The sequence below is a fragment of the Giraffa tippelskirchi genome, chromosome 5, assembly GCF_054371585.1.
Source record: "Giraffa tippelskirchi isolate mGirTip1 chromosome 5, T2T-mGirTip1v1.2.pri, whole genome shotgun sequence".
Taxonomy (NCBI): domain Eukaryota; kingdom Metazoa; phylum Chordata; class Mammalia; order Artiodactyla; family Giraffidae; genus Giraffa; species Giraffa tippelskirchi.
In genome coordinates this window covers 172,421,323-172,436,388 of record NC_137279.1, presented here as the reverse complement: position 1 = coordinate 172,436,388, position 15,066 = coordinate 172,421,323, and positions in this window count along the sequence as shown.

The following is a 15,066-nucleotide window of genomic DNA, read 5'->3' as shown; positions in this document are numbered from 1 at the left end:
ATTTATTCAACTTCATTTCCCAACATCTCTTACTCAAACCCTCCTCTTCAACCAACACCATTGTTCTCAGTTAACTGAACAACTTCACGCCTCTCTCTCACTGCCTGGATCAACTCTTTTCTTGCCCTTGGGGATGATCCTACCTGTATATCCTCCCTCTATCTCCCATTTTGCCTGATGAACACCGAGCCCTCCTTTAAGATTCCACTTTCAGTTTATCTTTCCTCTGAAACCTTTTCTGATCACATCCCCATCACTACCTGTGTTCATTCCTCTGGGAGAACTTATTATTGCCTTTTATGGGACCTTGTACTCCAAGCACTCTGTACTATCAACTAGATTTACTAGTAAAGCACTGTGGTGCCTCATGCACTTAGTACTTTTGTATCTACCCCTCCCCTACCACACTCTCTACTCCCCTCCTTTTCCCAGCTATAAGCTCTTCAGTGTCAAGGGCTATTTTCCACTGTCCTTAGCACCTGGCACAGAGGCTGGACCAGACTAGGGATTCAGTAGGTATTTGGTGAACCAATGCATGAATGAGTAACATGACACTGTAATGATTTCTCTTGTGAAATAGAAAATCAAAGCACACTCCTATCATCTCTCACCTCGAGGTGCCAGGGCATCCAGACATCCCTGCAAGAGACAGCCTCCCACGTTGGAAGGCTGCCAGGCAGGGAAGCCAGAGACCTGAGCTCTAATCCTGTTTCCTCTGCCCTTGGGCGATTCCTTGCCCTTCTCTGGGCCTCAGTTTCCCAATGAGTACAGTGAGGATAATAATCCTAGTGTTACTTCCCCATAAAAATGTTGTGAATCTCAAAGATGAGACCAAAACCACTCACTGTGCAACTCCAGGCTGGACTGAGGCGATGTGGTCGTCTGCCTGGCAGCCATGCCCAGGTTTTCTCGGATCGGGGGGGCAACTCCTACCACTGAAGGGAACCTGCTAAAAGATTCTTTCTCTCCTTCTTCAGCTCACTCATGTTGTGGGGCTCAGGGAATGTTAATTATTAGGCCCCAGCCCACCCGGAGAGCCTCAGATGAAAGCAAGCTCAGAGAGTAAAGTCTAATCGATGCCCTGCACCGGGCGTCAGGGCCTCGGCTGACTCTGCCTGCAGATGGATCATTAATCCAGGCACTCCAGCCTGGAACACGGGGCCCAGGAAGTCCTGAAACATTCCTGACCACCCACGGTTCAGACCAGCAGCCCCACAAGGCAGCCAGCCTGCCACCAAGTCGCAGAATTTTACAACCTCAAATTTAGATGAGATGCAGAGAACAGCTAGTCCACAGGCAGAAATCCAGGCTCATCTGCACACTCGCCCCAGACTATGCCGGGGGGAACTCCTTGATGAACAGCCTGGACTAGGGGGTGGATCTGCGTGACCCTGGGCCTTTTTCTCCCTTCTATAAAAGTGGGAGAAGGATACCTACCTCACAGTACTGATGTGAAGAATAAATGAGTTCAAGTGAAAGTTTTATTCTGAGATTTATTTGAGTGATACTCACATGTGAGCTGTCATTATCATTGTTAACATATGAGCCCTGTCCCTGGGATGTGTTCACTCTTTTTCCCCAGTCTTTTTCAACTGACAAGGGATTGATTCTCTGCTTGAAAGCTTAGATATACTGGCACCTTAAATATAAAGTCAGGACCATTTTGCCTTATGTCAAAGGCCCTTCAGCTTACAGTCAGCTGATTCCTCCCCAGCTGTCTCTGTTACTTCTCCCCACCCATCAATTTCCACCCAGATGCAGAAAACTGGCCCTTGATACCCATATAGTTTGGCACGTCCAAGCTCCTCACCCCTTTTCTTTTGGTGAATTTCCACTCATCTTTCAAGGCCATGTTTAGCAATTTCCTTTCCTGAGACGCCTTCCTGATTCCCCATTACAAACCTCTGATGAACTTAGCTTTGGCTTCCGCCTGGTTTCTGTAGCACATTGGAGCTCTCATTGCTACAGTACTGTCAGTGTATTGTTTGGGTTTTAGCTGCTTTTCTTTTTGAATGAGTAAGGCATATTAAAATGCATCTTCCCTGGGAGGGCCAACTTTCTTACTTTAACTAATTACAGCAATAACAGTCCTGGTCATTTGTTCCTCTGCACGCTTTTTCTCAAAGCTGTGTACCTGGGTTCTAGACAAGATGGCTCTAGATCAAACAGACTTGAGTATGAATCTATACTCAGCCACTTCAAAGTGCGTCTCCTTGCCTGTTATTTAGACTTTCTCAGTTTGTTTCCTTGTTTGAACAGTGAGGATGTTAACAAGGCCTACCTCTTAGGCTTCTTGTGAGGATTGTAAGAGATGTCTTCACCGAAGGGTAGAACTTCCTGCCCTGAGGCTTGGGACTAGCAGTCTTGTTACCTAGGTCCCGGCCCTGCCTCTCTCTGGGTCTGTTTCCTTGTCTGTAACAAGCGATTCTACTATCAGAGGTTTTCAGGCTTGGTCAAGTGGCTGTACCATACAGGGCCTCGTCTTCCAGGTGGAGGTTAGTCATTTTTTACATTTCGGTTCAGTGCAGTTCTGTTCAGTCGCTCAGTTGTGTCTGACTCTGCAACCCCATGGACTGCAGCATGCCAGGCTTTCCTGTCCATCACCAACTCCCGGAGCTTGCTCAAACACATGTCCATCAAGTCTGTGATGCCATCCAACCATCTTACCTCTGTAGTCCCCTTCTCCTCCTGCTCTCAATCTTTCCCAGCATCACGGTCTTTTCTAATGAGTCAGCTCTTCCCATCAGGTGGCCAAAGTATTGGAGCTTCAGCTTCAGCATCAGTCTTTCCAATGAATATTCAGGACCGATTCCTTTAGGATTGCCAGGTTTATTTTTAATTGAAGGAAAATTGCTTTACAGTATTGATTTCATTTCTGTCATACATCAACATGAATTAGCCATAGGTGTACACAGGTACCTTCCCTCTTGAACCTCCCTCCCACTTCCCACCCTTTCCTACCCCTTTAAGTTGTTACAGAGCCCTGTTTAAGTTCCCTGAGTCATACAGCAAATTCCCACTGGCCATCTATTTTACATATGGTACTGTATATGCTTCTATGCTACTCTCTCCATTCATCTCCAGGTGGAAGCTAGTCCTTATCTGTTTTCTTTATCCACATCTTTGTTCATACAGCTTCATTCTTACTCATTTCACAGATTGTCTGAGTTCCTTAGATTGGTCTCTGCCCTCCTATGATATCGTGATTTCAGGAGTGAGGCAGGTGAAGAGGGGAGGAGTTGTGATGAGGGCATGAGGTGGTAGAGGCTGAGAGGCTGAGAGGCTGGTCTGGTCTTGTTCCAGGATCCTGGACACCTGGGGCAGGTAAAGGGAGCAGTACTGTGTCTACCTGTGCGCCTTCCCTCCATCACACCTTGTACAATGTCCAGCACAGAAGGGGAATTAAGTGAGTCTGTTGAATGGAGAAAAAGAGGTTCTAGAGGAGCACTTCTTCAGATCAGGTAAACAGAAGTGATGTCTATCCGAAGTACTCTTTCAGGGAAATAGCCATTGAATGTACTCATCCTTCCTGGAAGGCTCCTACATTCCAATTTCTCAGTAGCCAGCACAGCTACAGCATTGCCCCTTCAGACTGGCACATGGAAACTTCCCAGAGATGTTCGGGTCTGAGGAGAGAGGAAGGCTGAGGGAGCTCCTCACTCAGGGAAACTGAGGTAAGCAGAAGGTCCTGAGATGTCATGGAACATTTCAGAGACACCATCAGGAGACAATGAAGGAACTCTGGGGGCACCCGAACTTCTGTCCTGTGTCTGTATCTGTGACTTTGTTACTTTGCAGGCGTCTTCAGAGGGAGCAGGTGTAAACTCTGAAATGGAGAAGGACCTGTGCATCAGGTCATCTACAAGAGGTAGGAGCTGGGGAGGCTGAAACTCCTCCCAGCGAGGCATCTAAGATGATCTCGGACAAGGACAGAGCTGCAGAGCTGAGAGCAGTGGGTGGAGGCCCTGGGTTTGTGGGCAGGAAGAAGCATGCATAGGATCAATTTGGGAATAAGATGAGCCTTGGGGTCCATTCCACATTGCCTGTTGGGAGCTCTTGGAGGACAGAACTGGAGCTCAGTGTGGCTTAAAGAACAGGAGGCCTTTTGCTGGGACCCTTTGCTGTCCCAGTGGGCTCATCGTTGAGCTTTGTCAACACTGGGTGCATGACCAACACTGCTTGACCTCAATTTCCCCTTTTCCAGTTTACTCTTATTTTAGGCTCCGATCTTCCCCCTCCAGATGGAGTTCTCCCATCTGGTTACTGAAACTGAATCAGTGGAAAGAGAAATTCTAGGATGCTGGAATTTCAGGAACGTTTCCAGGGTGCCAAGAAAAATAGCTCTGTGATGAGCCAATGCCATCAAAATGGCAGATCTGGAAATGAGATCAGATTCTGTCTGAGTCACAATCTCATAGGATCTGAGACATCGAGGTCATCCAGTCTGCTCCATGATGTTATAGATGGAGGAACTACAGTCCTGGGAAGAGTAGAGCTGGTGGTGGCAGAGATGGAACTGGAACAGAGGGTTGCAGCCATTAACCTCACTCTGATCAGATGCCAGGTCCCCGCCGCCAGGCCCTTCTAAGAGCTGTCTGACATGTGTTGCTTTGCCTTATCAGCAGGAAGAAAAGATGACAGCAGGCAGTCTTTCCTGGCCAAGCATCCATCAGGACCCACATAAATATTTTCCCAGCGTCTGCATGGCCAGCATCTAGCTGGCTATGTGCCAGGGGACAGTAAATAATTTGGACGACTGGTGGCTTCCTGACAATTTTCTTGGGTGCATTTTCTGACAACTTTGTTTTGGGAGCAGACTCTAGGGAGACCTTGATGAGGGCGGTGAGCCAAGCGCTTACTGGACTCTTTGATGACATTTCTGGTCAGGAAGGAAGTACCCAAGGGGTCTTGATGACAACACACTTGGGGCAGAAGATAACTTTCACTCAGTCTGAAAGGCTTTCAAGTCGGGCCAGGAGTTGGTTTCAGGGTTTAGGGTGGAGTGAGGTTAGAGGCTCTGGGGCCAAAAAGTCAGATGAAATCAGCTCAGTGTGGTAAATTGGGTAAGCTTGACCAAAGGCATGTGGAAGGCTTGGTGGCTAAGGCAAGGAAGATGTTAGGGCTGGCATAGCCTCAGGTCAGCAGAGTGACCAGTCTTGGAGTTCAAAGTTCAGCAGTGGGTGGGGTGTCCAGGCCCCTTCTGTTCTAGGGCCTCTGACTAGGGCCAGCAGTGGGAATGTCCAGAAAGGGTTTGGTTGTCCAGGAAGGATTTGGTTGTCCTTGAAGTCACTTGCTAGGTGTTCTGCCTTTGTTATAGCAGGAACTGTCAGCAATTTGAGGAAATAGGAATGGAGGTGAGGGCAGGAAATATCCAGGAAGAGTGGCAAGGCCAGAGAGTCTTGGGCAGATAAACCTGACAGCAGATTTAGGAAAAGCAGAAAGTCTAGATTTCAGCCTCTGATGGGAGGGGCCACTGTCCCCTCTGGGTTTAGTGATGGGGCAGGTTTGAGTGTGCAGTGTGGAGGCTCTAGGTGCCTGCACTAGTTCAGGACGGGGGAAGCCAGGCTGGCACTGATGCAAAGGCCCGTGTCTTTGTCACTGAAGGGAAAATAAGCTGCATCTCTGATGGGTGTGAGGGCACAGAATCCCCAGTGGTTGGAAGGACCCATACAGAAAAAGTCTCACCTGAGCATCACAATGAGATTACTGGGGCTACGTGTCCCATGTGTCCTGACTTGCAGCCCCCAGACCCACAGGGCTGTCCTTGGAGCCCCTGGAGATCACAGTTGCTCTGTCTCTGGAGGAGGCAGGAAATGGGGCTCTGGAGGCCCAATCTGACTTCCTACATGTGGCTCCTGAAGATGAGGAGTGTGTGTGCTAGTCATTCAGTTGTGTCCAACTCTTAGCGATCCCATGGACTCTAGCACTTTAGGCTCCTCTGTCCTTGGGAGGAGGGGGGCCATTTAGTCCCAAGCATGAGCCTGTCACCAGGCATTTGACAAAAGTCTTTCCAACTGGGCTGTGGTACACTTTTTAGGGACGGGAGTTCTTAAATTCACTTCATCCTCAGCTGTGTTGTAAACACATTTGTCCTGATTTTGAAAGGAAATGCAGGATTGTTGAAAGACTCTAGGCACTGGAATTCAGTGGCTTGCATTCAGGTACAGGTTGAACCAGCTGTGCACTCTGGCCTTTTTCCTAAAACCTCTGAGTCTCAGTTAATTTGCATTTTCACATCTTCAGTAGAAAAAGCCTCTTGGGCTCAGAGTCAGCAGGTGTAAATTCTGGACCTTCTGTTTTGCTCCTGGCTGACTTCTATGAACAGTTGTTTTTCTCTGGGCTTCCATCTCTATCTTGGAAGTCGGGACTGGGCAAGATGATATCTCAGGGCCCTTCAAGTCTTTAAGGCATTTTATCAAGATTTGATACCCTCTAGGATGGTGGGGAATTGTTTCTCGTGGAATTGTGCCTCTCTTTTTCATAAACACACAAACACTCAGATTCCCAAATGCTCACATGCAGACTCTCACAAGCACACACTCCCTCATGCACATGGACGTGGATGTATGTTTTCACACAGACATATCCTCACCAACATACGTAAATCCTCTCATGCACTCATCTATGCACATGCACACACTCACGGGAACTAGCCTGTCTTGTGCATCACTGAATCCCCAGCGCTTAGAGCAGAGGACTGATAAATCCTCAGACCATGTCAGTGGAGTGAATGAAATCATGAATTTCCCTTCCTCGCTACTGAAACACAGGTATTCACACACACCACACCCACACGTACAAGCCATCATGTATACACTTCAGGGGCCCGGACATGTGCTGATATGCCTTAGACAGGTCCAGAATACTCACTCCCACCACGTCCCCATGCTGTAGATCCCCTGCAGATCCCTTCCAGGAGCTCACTAAGGGACATCCTTTTCTCACACATCACCCTGAAGGCTCCCTTACTGGCACGGGGTTTGGCTCTGGTGATACCCAAGGACCTTGGTCCAGGCATCGAGGATATTCCGTAGCTTTCTGTGTGGACAGTGCTTTGTAAAAGTCCAGTCACTTTATCAGATCATGTCCCACTCCATCCTCTTGGCAGATAGGATGTAGGACCTCGGAGCATGGATTATCCCATGTCACAGACAGGGAGACAGAGACCTAAACAGGATGGCTCTCTGCATAAGGCCCAGAAAACACCGAGTAAAGGAGCCCAACTAGAAACCACACCACCCCCAATCCAGGACTCTCTCCATTGCCTCTCCTAGTGACTGTTTTAAGAGGATTATTTATCCTCCAGTTGTTTCCCCCTCTAATTTATTTCTTTCCTTATCTTTTTAAAAATCCCTTGTTTCCGCCTGCAAATAGTTGGGTTTCAGGAGGGAGTGACGGAGGCCAAGTTCACCATCAGAAGTAAAATCTACAAGGAACTTTCCTTGTCTACCCCAGCCAAGATTCTTGCCAGATGTAATCAGAACTTACCACACACCTATGCACCCAACCTTCACAAAGAACCAACTTAACCTGCATAAGAAATAAACAAGTTAATAAAGTTAATGCCTACTTCAGAGAATAGCCTAAGGCCCCTGGCCATATAATTTGCCAACTAATTAAAAAGTTATTCACACTGTTTTATGAATTTAAAAAATTTGCATAGCTTTTTGTTCCTTGAAAGGAATTGGGAAAGTGCTAGTCTACTCCAGTTGCCTTGGCTTTGGGATGGCTAGTGAGTCTGTGGGTGAGTCTGGACTGGTTCCTTCCCTCAAAGATGACACTGTGCGACAGCTGGTGGCCCCATATGGGGCTCTGATGATGCAGAAGTGACAGAAGCCTGGTTGAAATTTCTCTTTCCTGACTTCAGCAGTCCTTGGGAGAGGCGGCATGGTTGGGTGACAGGATCTCTAGCTTTGGAGTCAGATGGACCTATTTAAATCGCAGCTCTACCTTTGAATGGCCATATAACTCTAGGCAAGTCACTTAACCTTATGGGTCTCAGTTTTTCTCTAGTGATATGTCTATTTTGGCAGAACTAGCATACATAAGGAGCCTGACACATAGTAGGAGCTCAATAAATGATAGATCAGATTAGCCAACCAGGCACTTGATTCCATTCTGTCTTAGATATTCTAAGAGGAAGGTGTATGGAGCCATGGACATGTGTAGAAGATGGACACAAGAGGGCCAGGTTCCATATCTGGTTCTACAACAGATTTAAGAAGCTATAGCTCCCCTCTGGGTCTTTGTCTCCCTATCTGGACATTGTGAGGGCTCCCCAGCCCTGTGACCTATATGATCAACCAGGAGCTAAGACTGGATCTTTTCCTCCTATCTCTAACCTGGAATAGAGTATAGGTCAGATACACAGTAGCTACTCAGTGATACCTTAGGTGATAGACCTTGTCCACTGCTGATCACCCAGGCCAAGAGAAATGGCAGAAGCAAACTCAGGTGTACTCAAGTCCAGATACAAGTAAGGGATGACAAACGTCATGTCATGTAACTGTCACATTGAACAAGTGAGACTCACAGAGGTGTAATCAAGAAACAACTTTTACTAGTCATTCTGCAGGAATAGATCTCTTCCACTCCATTGGATGAAAACATGACTGTTCTGTTTTTTCTTTGACAATACAGAGTTCCCAGTTTATTTTAACTCACAAAATATTATTTCTGCTCAATAATGAACATATCTTGTCCAATGGACTACTATTACTACTGTTTAGCAATATGAGCAGTAATAAACCTCAAACTTCACTTTTCCACTTGGACTTGGAGCTACTGCGGGTAAGTCTCCTGCAGTGAGAACAAGACTCAGTTTCTTCTTTCTTTTTCTGCCTAGAGCATTGCTTCTCCTTCATCTTGCTAACCATCGTGGCTTTTTGATCTCTCCATTGTCAGGGAAAGAGAGAAAGAGAAGAAAATGGGGCCAACAGAGTACTTACCTGACTAGTTAGTACAGACTTGAAGACCTAGGGTCAATGGTCTCTGGGCTTGGAAGAGATTTAACCTTGCTTGTTCTCTCATGGGGTGTTTTTGTGGGTTCTTTGGAGAAAATCCACCCCCTCCCCATACAGGTTCCTCTTTGGTGTGGGTAAATGTAATTCTATTCCAGCTGGCTACTTCCCACTCCTTCACAGGCTCTAGGTAGCTGCCGGTACCACCAACCTCTTTCTGATGAGGTCTTTCCTTCCTCTACATGGTCCTCTGACAGGGTCCAGCTGATCTACGCCATCTCCCTCTCATTTGGTCCAGATCTGGTTCAGAGGAAACACTTTGGTGTTTTCTGCCTGGTAAATTCTGAGAATGCAGGTTGCCCTCTGTACAGTCACCTCTCTTTACTCTGTTGTTAGAAGACCTGGCCAGTTAGCCTCTGCCCTTTAGATTTAGCTGTGGGGGTCAGATTCCACTCCACTGTGTCCCCCAAGGAAAGGAAAATATCAAGCTCTCCAAGTATCCCATTAAAATCCACTCTTGTCAGGCTTGAGCTCCAGAAGGGAGTACAAGAAGATGCACGATGTACTCACAGCTCATTCCAGAATTCCCCCGTCTAATGCCTGCCCTTGGCCCCTCCCTCCTCTTTTATGTGCCAGAGCTGGGTGGTCAACAAAGGACCACAAAGACAGTTTTCAACATCACCTTTTGCAGCCCTTGCTTGGTGGTCTTGCACTTCACTTGGGGATGTGTTATCCATTATCTGGGGGCCTCCCATGAAGTCTGAACTAATGTAGTTAAGTTTGAAGATCCTCTTTCCATTTTTTTTTTTCCAAGGCAAAACTTTGAGATAGTGTTGCTATCTCCAGTTAATGGATGATAAAACAGGTTCAGAGAGGCCAAGAAACTAACTCTCAAGCACACAACTGGTTGGAATTGAAAATTGGGATTCTAAAACCTAAGTTCTAGGACTTCCCTGGTGGTCCATGGTTCAGAATCCGCCTGCCAACACAGGTTTGATCCTTGGTCCGTAAAGATTTCACATGCCATGGGGCAACTAAACCTGCATGCCACAACTACTGAAGCCCGAGCACCTAGAGGCTGTGCTCCACAACAAGAGAAGCCACTGCAATGAGAAGCCTGCACGCTTCAACTAGAGAGTAGCCCCTACTTGCTGCAAGTAGAGACAGCCTGTGAACAGCAGTGAAGACTCAGCATAGCCAATAAATAAATCAATGAATAATTTAAAAAATAAATAAAATCAAAATTCTTTCCTTAAGTGTTCCCTGGTGGTGCAGCGGTTAGGATTCTGGGCTTTCTCTATGGTGGCCCGTGTTTAATCTCTGGTCTGGGAACTTAAGATCCCGCAAGCTGTGTGGTACAGACAAACAAACAAACAAAACATAAAACCTGAGTTCTTCCTACTCTGCTATGAAGATTGAGGCTTTACCTCTGCAGCAGTTAGGGGCGACATACATAATGTTTGACTGTGCATCTTGTGGACAGAGCGATTGGGAGCTCCACCATCAGCATCAGAATCCTCTGTGACTGTCAGCTACTTATTCATCTTAAAACATATTCCAACCTGTGAACTCATTTGATGGGAAATCATCCAGGACAAAAATCCTTCCTGATGTCCAGGAGATTGCTTTGGAAGACTCTCCTGCACTTGACCTCAACATTGATTCCCCCTTCCCAACTCCTCTTTAAATTTTTTTCCAGCTCTTTCAGTTCCTCTATTATATCAGAGAGGACTTCCATTAACATCATCACCAACACCACATATTTAAAAAGTGTTAATTTGTTATTAGCATCTGTTTTAATCTTACTCATCTCAGTGTTTACAATAGTTCTTAATAAATACTCTTACTCAGTAGAGGGTTAGCCATTTCACTGGCTGAACACAGTTCATTTGCGAATGGGCGAGGATTGGAGGAAGGAGAAAGAGAAGGATGGAAACTGTGTACCTAGTGGGTGTTGTCATATCAACCAATGATGGCTTGGCTCAGAGTCCTGACTCCCTGGGAGATCCTGGATGAATCAGCCTCTGCCAGCTTGGGTTTTCCCATCTGACTAGCGTGGGTGAGGGTCCCCATCCTGCCAGCCTCACTGAGAGTGTAAGACAATACTCTGACGAGATCAGAGAAATGAAAAGTGTTGAAAAAGTATCAAACGCGTGGGTTTGGTCTGGGAAAACAAAACATCTGACTCAGCCTGGCTCTCCTCATCAGTGGGTTTTGTGTGTGTGTGTGTTTGTGTGTGTGTGTTGGTGTGCTGGGGGGCGGGGGGGGGATGGTGAGAACCACCCTGGCCTGTGTGAGTCAAAAATAGAGGCTTCCACTTTCTGGGATAAATTATCCACCAGGCAGAGGCGTCAGGGCTGTCTGCTCCCTGTCTGGCCTCCTCGACCATCTCACTTTATGAGACGTAAATCCCCGAGACCCACCAGTCATTTTTAATCTTCATCTGTGTTTATTTTTTAGCCTTGCCCCCCTTATCCCCCCCCTATCTTAGAGGCTGCTTGCTGTTTTATGGGGTTATGGGCCAGGAGGGTAGAATTCAGCTACAAATCTCACAGCTCTGCCCGCCGAGATGGTGGGATGGAGGGAGTGAGCTGTAGCCGTCTGAAGGATAATGCCCCAGGAAACCTCAGCCAGCCTGCAGGGGTTGCCCTGGATGCCTCCATAGGAAGAGGGTCTGGGGTCCTCTCTCCTGATGGGTGTGCTCTGGCCTCAGAGTTCAGGAGCCTCTCCTGTGGAGAGAGCCCGGTGTGTGCCAGATGCATCTCCATCAAATCTAACAGAGTGACATTGACCAAGAGATTGAATGGTCTTGGCCTCGTGTCCTTTTCCTTTAAAATAGGAAGGACCATAACTTCTTCTCTGGTGGCTCAGATGGTAAAGAATTTGCTGCAGTGCAGGAGACCTGGGTTCCATCCCTGGGTCAGGAAGATCCCCTGGAGAAGGGAACAGCAACCCACTTCAGTATTCTTGCCTGGAGAATCCCATGGACAGAGGATCCTGGTGGGCTACAGTCCATAGGGTTACAAAGAGTTGGACATGACTGAGTGACTAACACATGCATAATTACTTCATAAAATTATTGGGAGGATCAATTGCAGTAGCTAGACTGAGGTGTCTGGCACATGGCTTGGCCTACAGGAGGCACTTAGCACATATCAATTTTCTCCCCTCTTAAGTGGTTCATGATTAATTGCAAAGTAATGAGTTTATCATCTGATCTTCCTCTAAACTCTCTCAAATGTGAACTCCTTAAGTGCAGGGACTTTGGTTTGGTCACCCCATGATCCCCAGTACCTGATATAAAACCTGACATATTATCTATGCTCAATAAACACTGGCTGAATGATGAATGAAACCAAGTTCTCTGTGTGATTCTTGTGGGTGCAGAGGAGTTTCCTACAGAAAACACTGCGGCAGAGATGCACAGACGTTCAGAATGAAAGGACTTTAGGAAGACACACAGCTCAGTGTTTTTGCTGTTGAGAAGCAGACTTTAGGTTCAGGGAAGAGAATGGACTTGCCCAAGAGCCATCAGAAATTACAGGCAAGGTTGGGACTGGAACACAGGCCTTCTGATTTCACATCTGGGTTCTTTGAAGTTCACTATGCTGTTAGTCATCTTTCTCAGACAGAAGAGAGAGGTAGAGAACCAAGTGAAAGAAAATTGTAAGGAAAAGGAGAGTTAATGGAAAGAAAGGTTCCCCTGGTGGCTTAGATGGTAAAGAATCTGCCTTCTAGGCAGAACACCTGGGTTTGATCCCTGGATTGGGAAAATCCCCTGTAGAAGGGAATGGCTACCCACGCGAGTATTCTTGCCTGGAGAATTCCATGCACAGAGGAGCCTGGTGAACTACAGTCCATGGGGTCACAAAGAGTCGAATGTGACTGAAGGACTAATTGAGGGAGACAGAGAGAAAAAGAGGAAGAGAGAGAGAGGCTCAGGGGCTCAGGACTGGAATTGATAAGGAATTACATCCCAAACGGACCATGTCACATGACAGCTTGAGCACTTGTCAGCAAGTGCAAGCTCTAGCCCTACTCTGTGACTCAGGAATGCACTTGAGGTTTGTCCACTCAGGGCACTTTGGAAGGGGTAAGGAAGCTCCATTTTCCATTAGAAGGCAACCCGATTCCACCCAGGCCAGCAAGACCTTCAGTTTCCCAGGTGGCTCAGTGATAAATCCACCCTGCAAAGCAGGGGACTTGGGTTTGATCCCTGGTTTGGGAAGTTCCCCTGGATGAGGAAATGGCAACTTATTCCAGTATTCTTGCCTGGAGGATCTCATGGACAGAGAAATCTAGTGCGCTACAGTCCACAGGGTTACTAAGAGTCAGACATGACCAAGCGACTGAGCACACACGTACAGCAAGACCTTCTGTTTTCCTCACACCCTAGACAATGATGCTACAACTCCCAGCACTTCTCTTTCTCCTGTTACTATTACTACTACCAAAGTTAATATTTTCTGAATTCTTATGAAGTGCCAGATACTGTTCTAAGTAGTATATCTGTATTAACTCATTTAATCCTCACAACTACCCCCATTTTACAGAGGAGACAATGCGGTTAATAACGTCATCTGTTTATGTTCATCTGAATTGTAGTAAAGAGTGGAAACAGCCATCAAAGCCTGGGCATCTCTCTGGGATTGAAAGGCCTGTACCATCTCTCTTCTTGTCTCACTCTTGCTGTCCAGTTAGATGTCACTCTGCTTTCACCAAATCTGCACAGATTCTTCCACTTTATTCAGACATGCTTTGAACACTTTCCACTCCCCCATGACTGCACATATCCTAAATAAAATATTGATCCAGCCCCTGTGCTAAGAACTCTTACAGATAAGAGAAAAACTGAAGTCTACTGGGGAGAATGACACTTAAATGAATATGATGGGAACTCAAAGAAGGGTGTCCTGAGAATGTGGGGCATTAGAGCTGGATTCACAGAGGAGGAGGAGACATTTGAGCTAGTCCTGAGTTTGAGGAAGTGAGCATCAGAAGGGGGTGAGGATATTCCAGCTGGAGGAATGGGGAGTGCAGATAACTGTGCTGCTGTCATGTGCAATATGGGGGAACCAGCGGGGTTTACAATAGAGAGGGCCAGATGTGAGATTGGAAAGGAACATGGGGTTGGTGTGTAAAAGACATGAAGACCAGTCCATGGTCTGGGGATTTGTCTTGAGGCACTTGCCTGTGTGAGGTCTTCAAGAGTAAAAGACTTCCCTGGCAGTCCCGTGGTTAAGACACCACGCTTCCTCTGCAGGGGGTACAGATTTCATCCTGGTTGGGGAATGAAGATCCCACATGATATACATGGCATGGCCAAAAACAAAAAAAGTGTTTTTCAAATGACCCATTGTTTAAAAAAAAAAAAAAAAAGAATGAAAGACCCTCCTGTCCCCATGGTGGCTGGCACATAGTAGGTACTTAGTAAATCCAACTGATTGGTTGATAAAGGCATTTGCCAAAACTTCTCTATAGCACCAGATAGTATACTGGGGTTATTTCTGTTGCAGGCCCAGCCTTGCTGAGCAGAGAAAATTCTGTTTCTGCGGTTAACTTCCTCCAAGCTGGGACTTCACTGCTTCTGGCTGTAGGGGGTGCTCCTGGATCTGAGATGTGTTGGGCCAGGAATCTCTGCCAGCCCCCTGGGCTTCTTAGGAAACATGAGATTCAGGTCAGGCTTCAGTTTCCGAACACAAGCCTAAACCACTTCTGCTACTCTGAAGACTTCCAGGCCTTTCCTCCCCTTCCCTGATAGCTCAGGTGGTAGAGAATCCACCTGCAATGGAGGAGATCCTAGTTCGATTCCTGGGTCAGGAAAATCACTGGAGAAGGGATAGGCTACCCACTCCAGTATTCTTGGGCTTCCTTTGTGGCTCAGCTGGTAAAGAATCCACCTGCAATGCGGGAGACGTGGGTTTTATCTCTGGTTTGGGAAAATCCCAAATCTCTGGGAAGATTTAGGAGATCTTCCACTCTCCTAGAATCACAGTATTTCAGAATCTAAAAAGAAAATTTTCTGCCTACACTATTCAGTTCATCTCAGTCGCTCAGTCGTGTCTGACTCCTTGTGACTCCATGAACCGCAGCATGCCAGACCTCT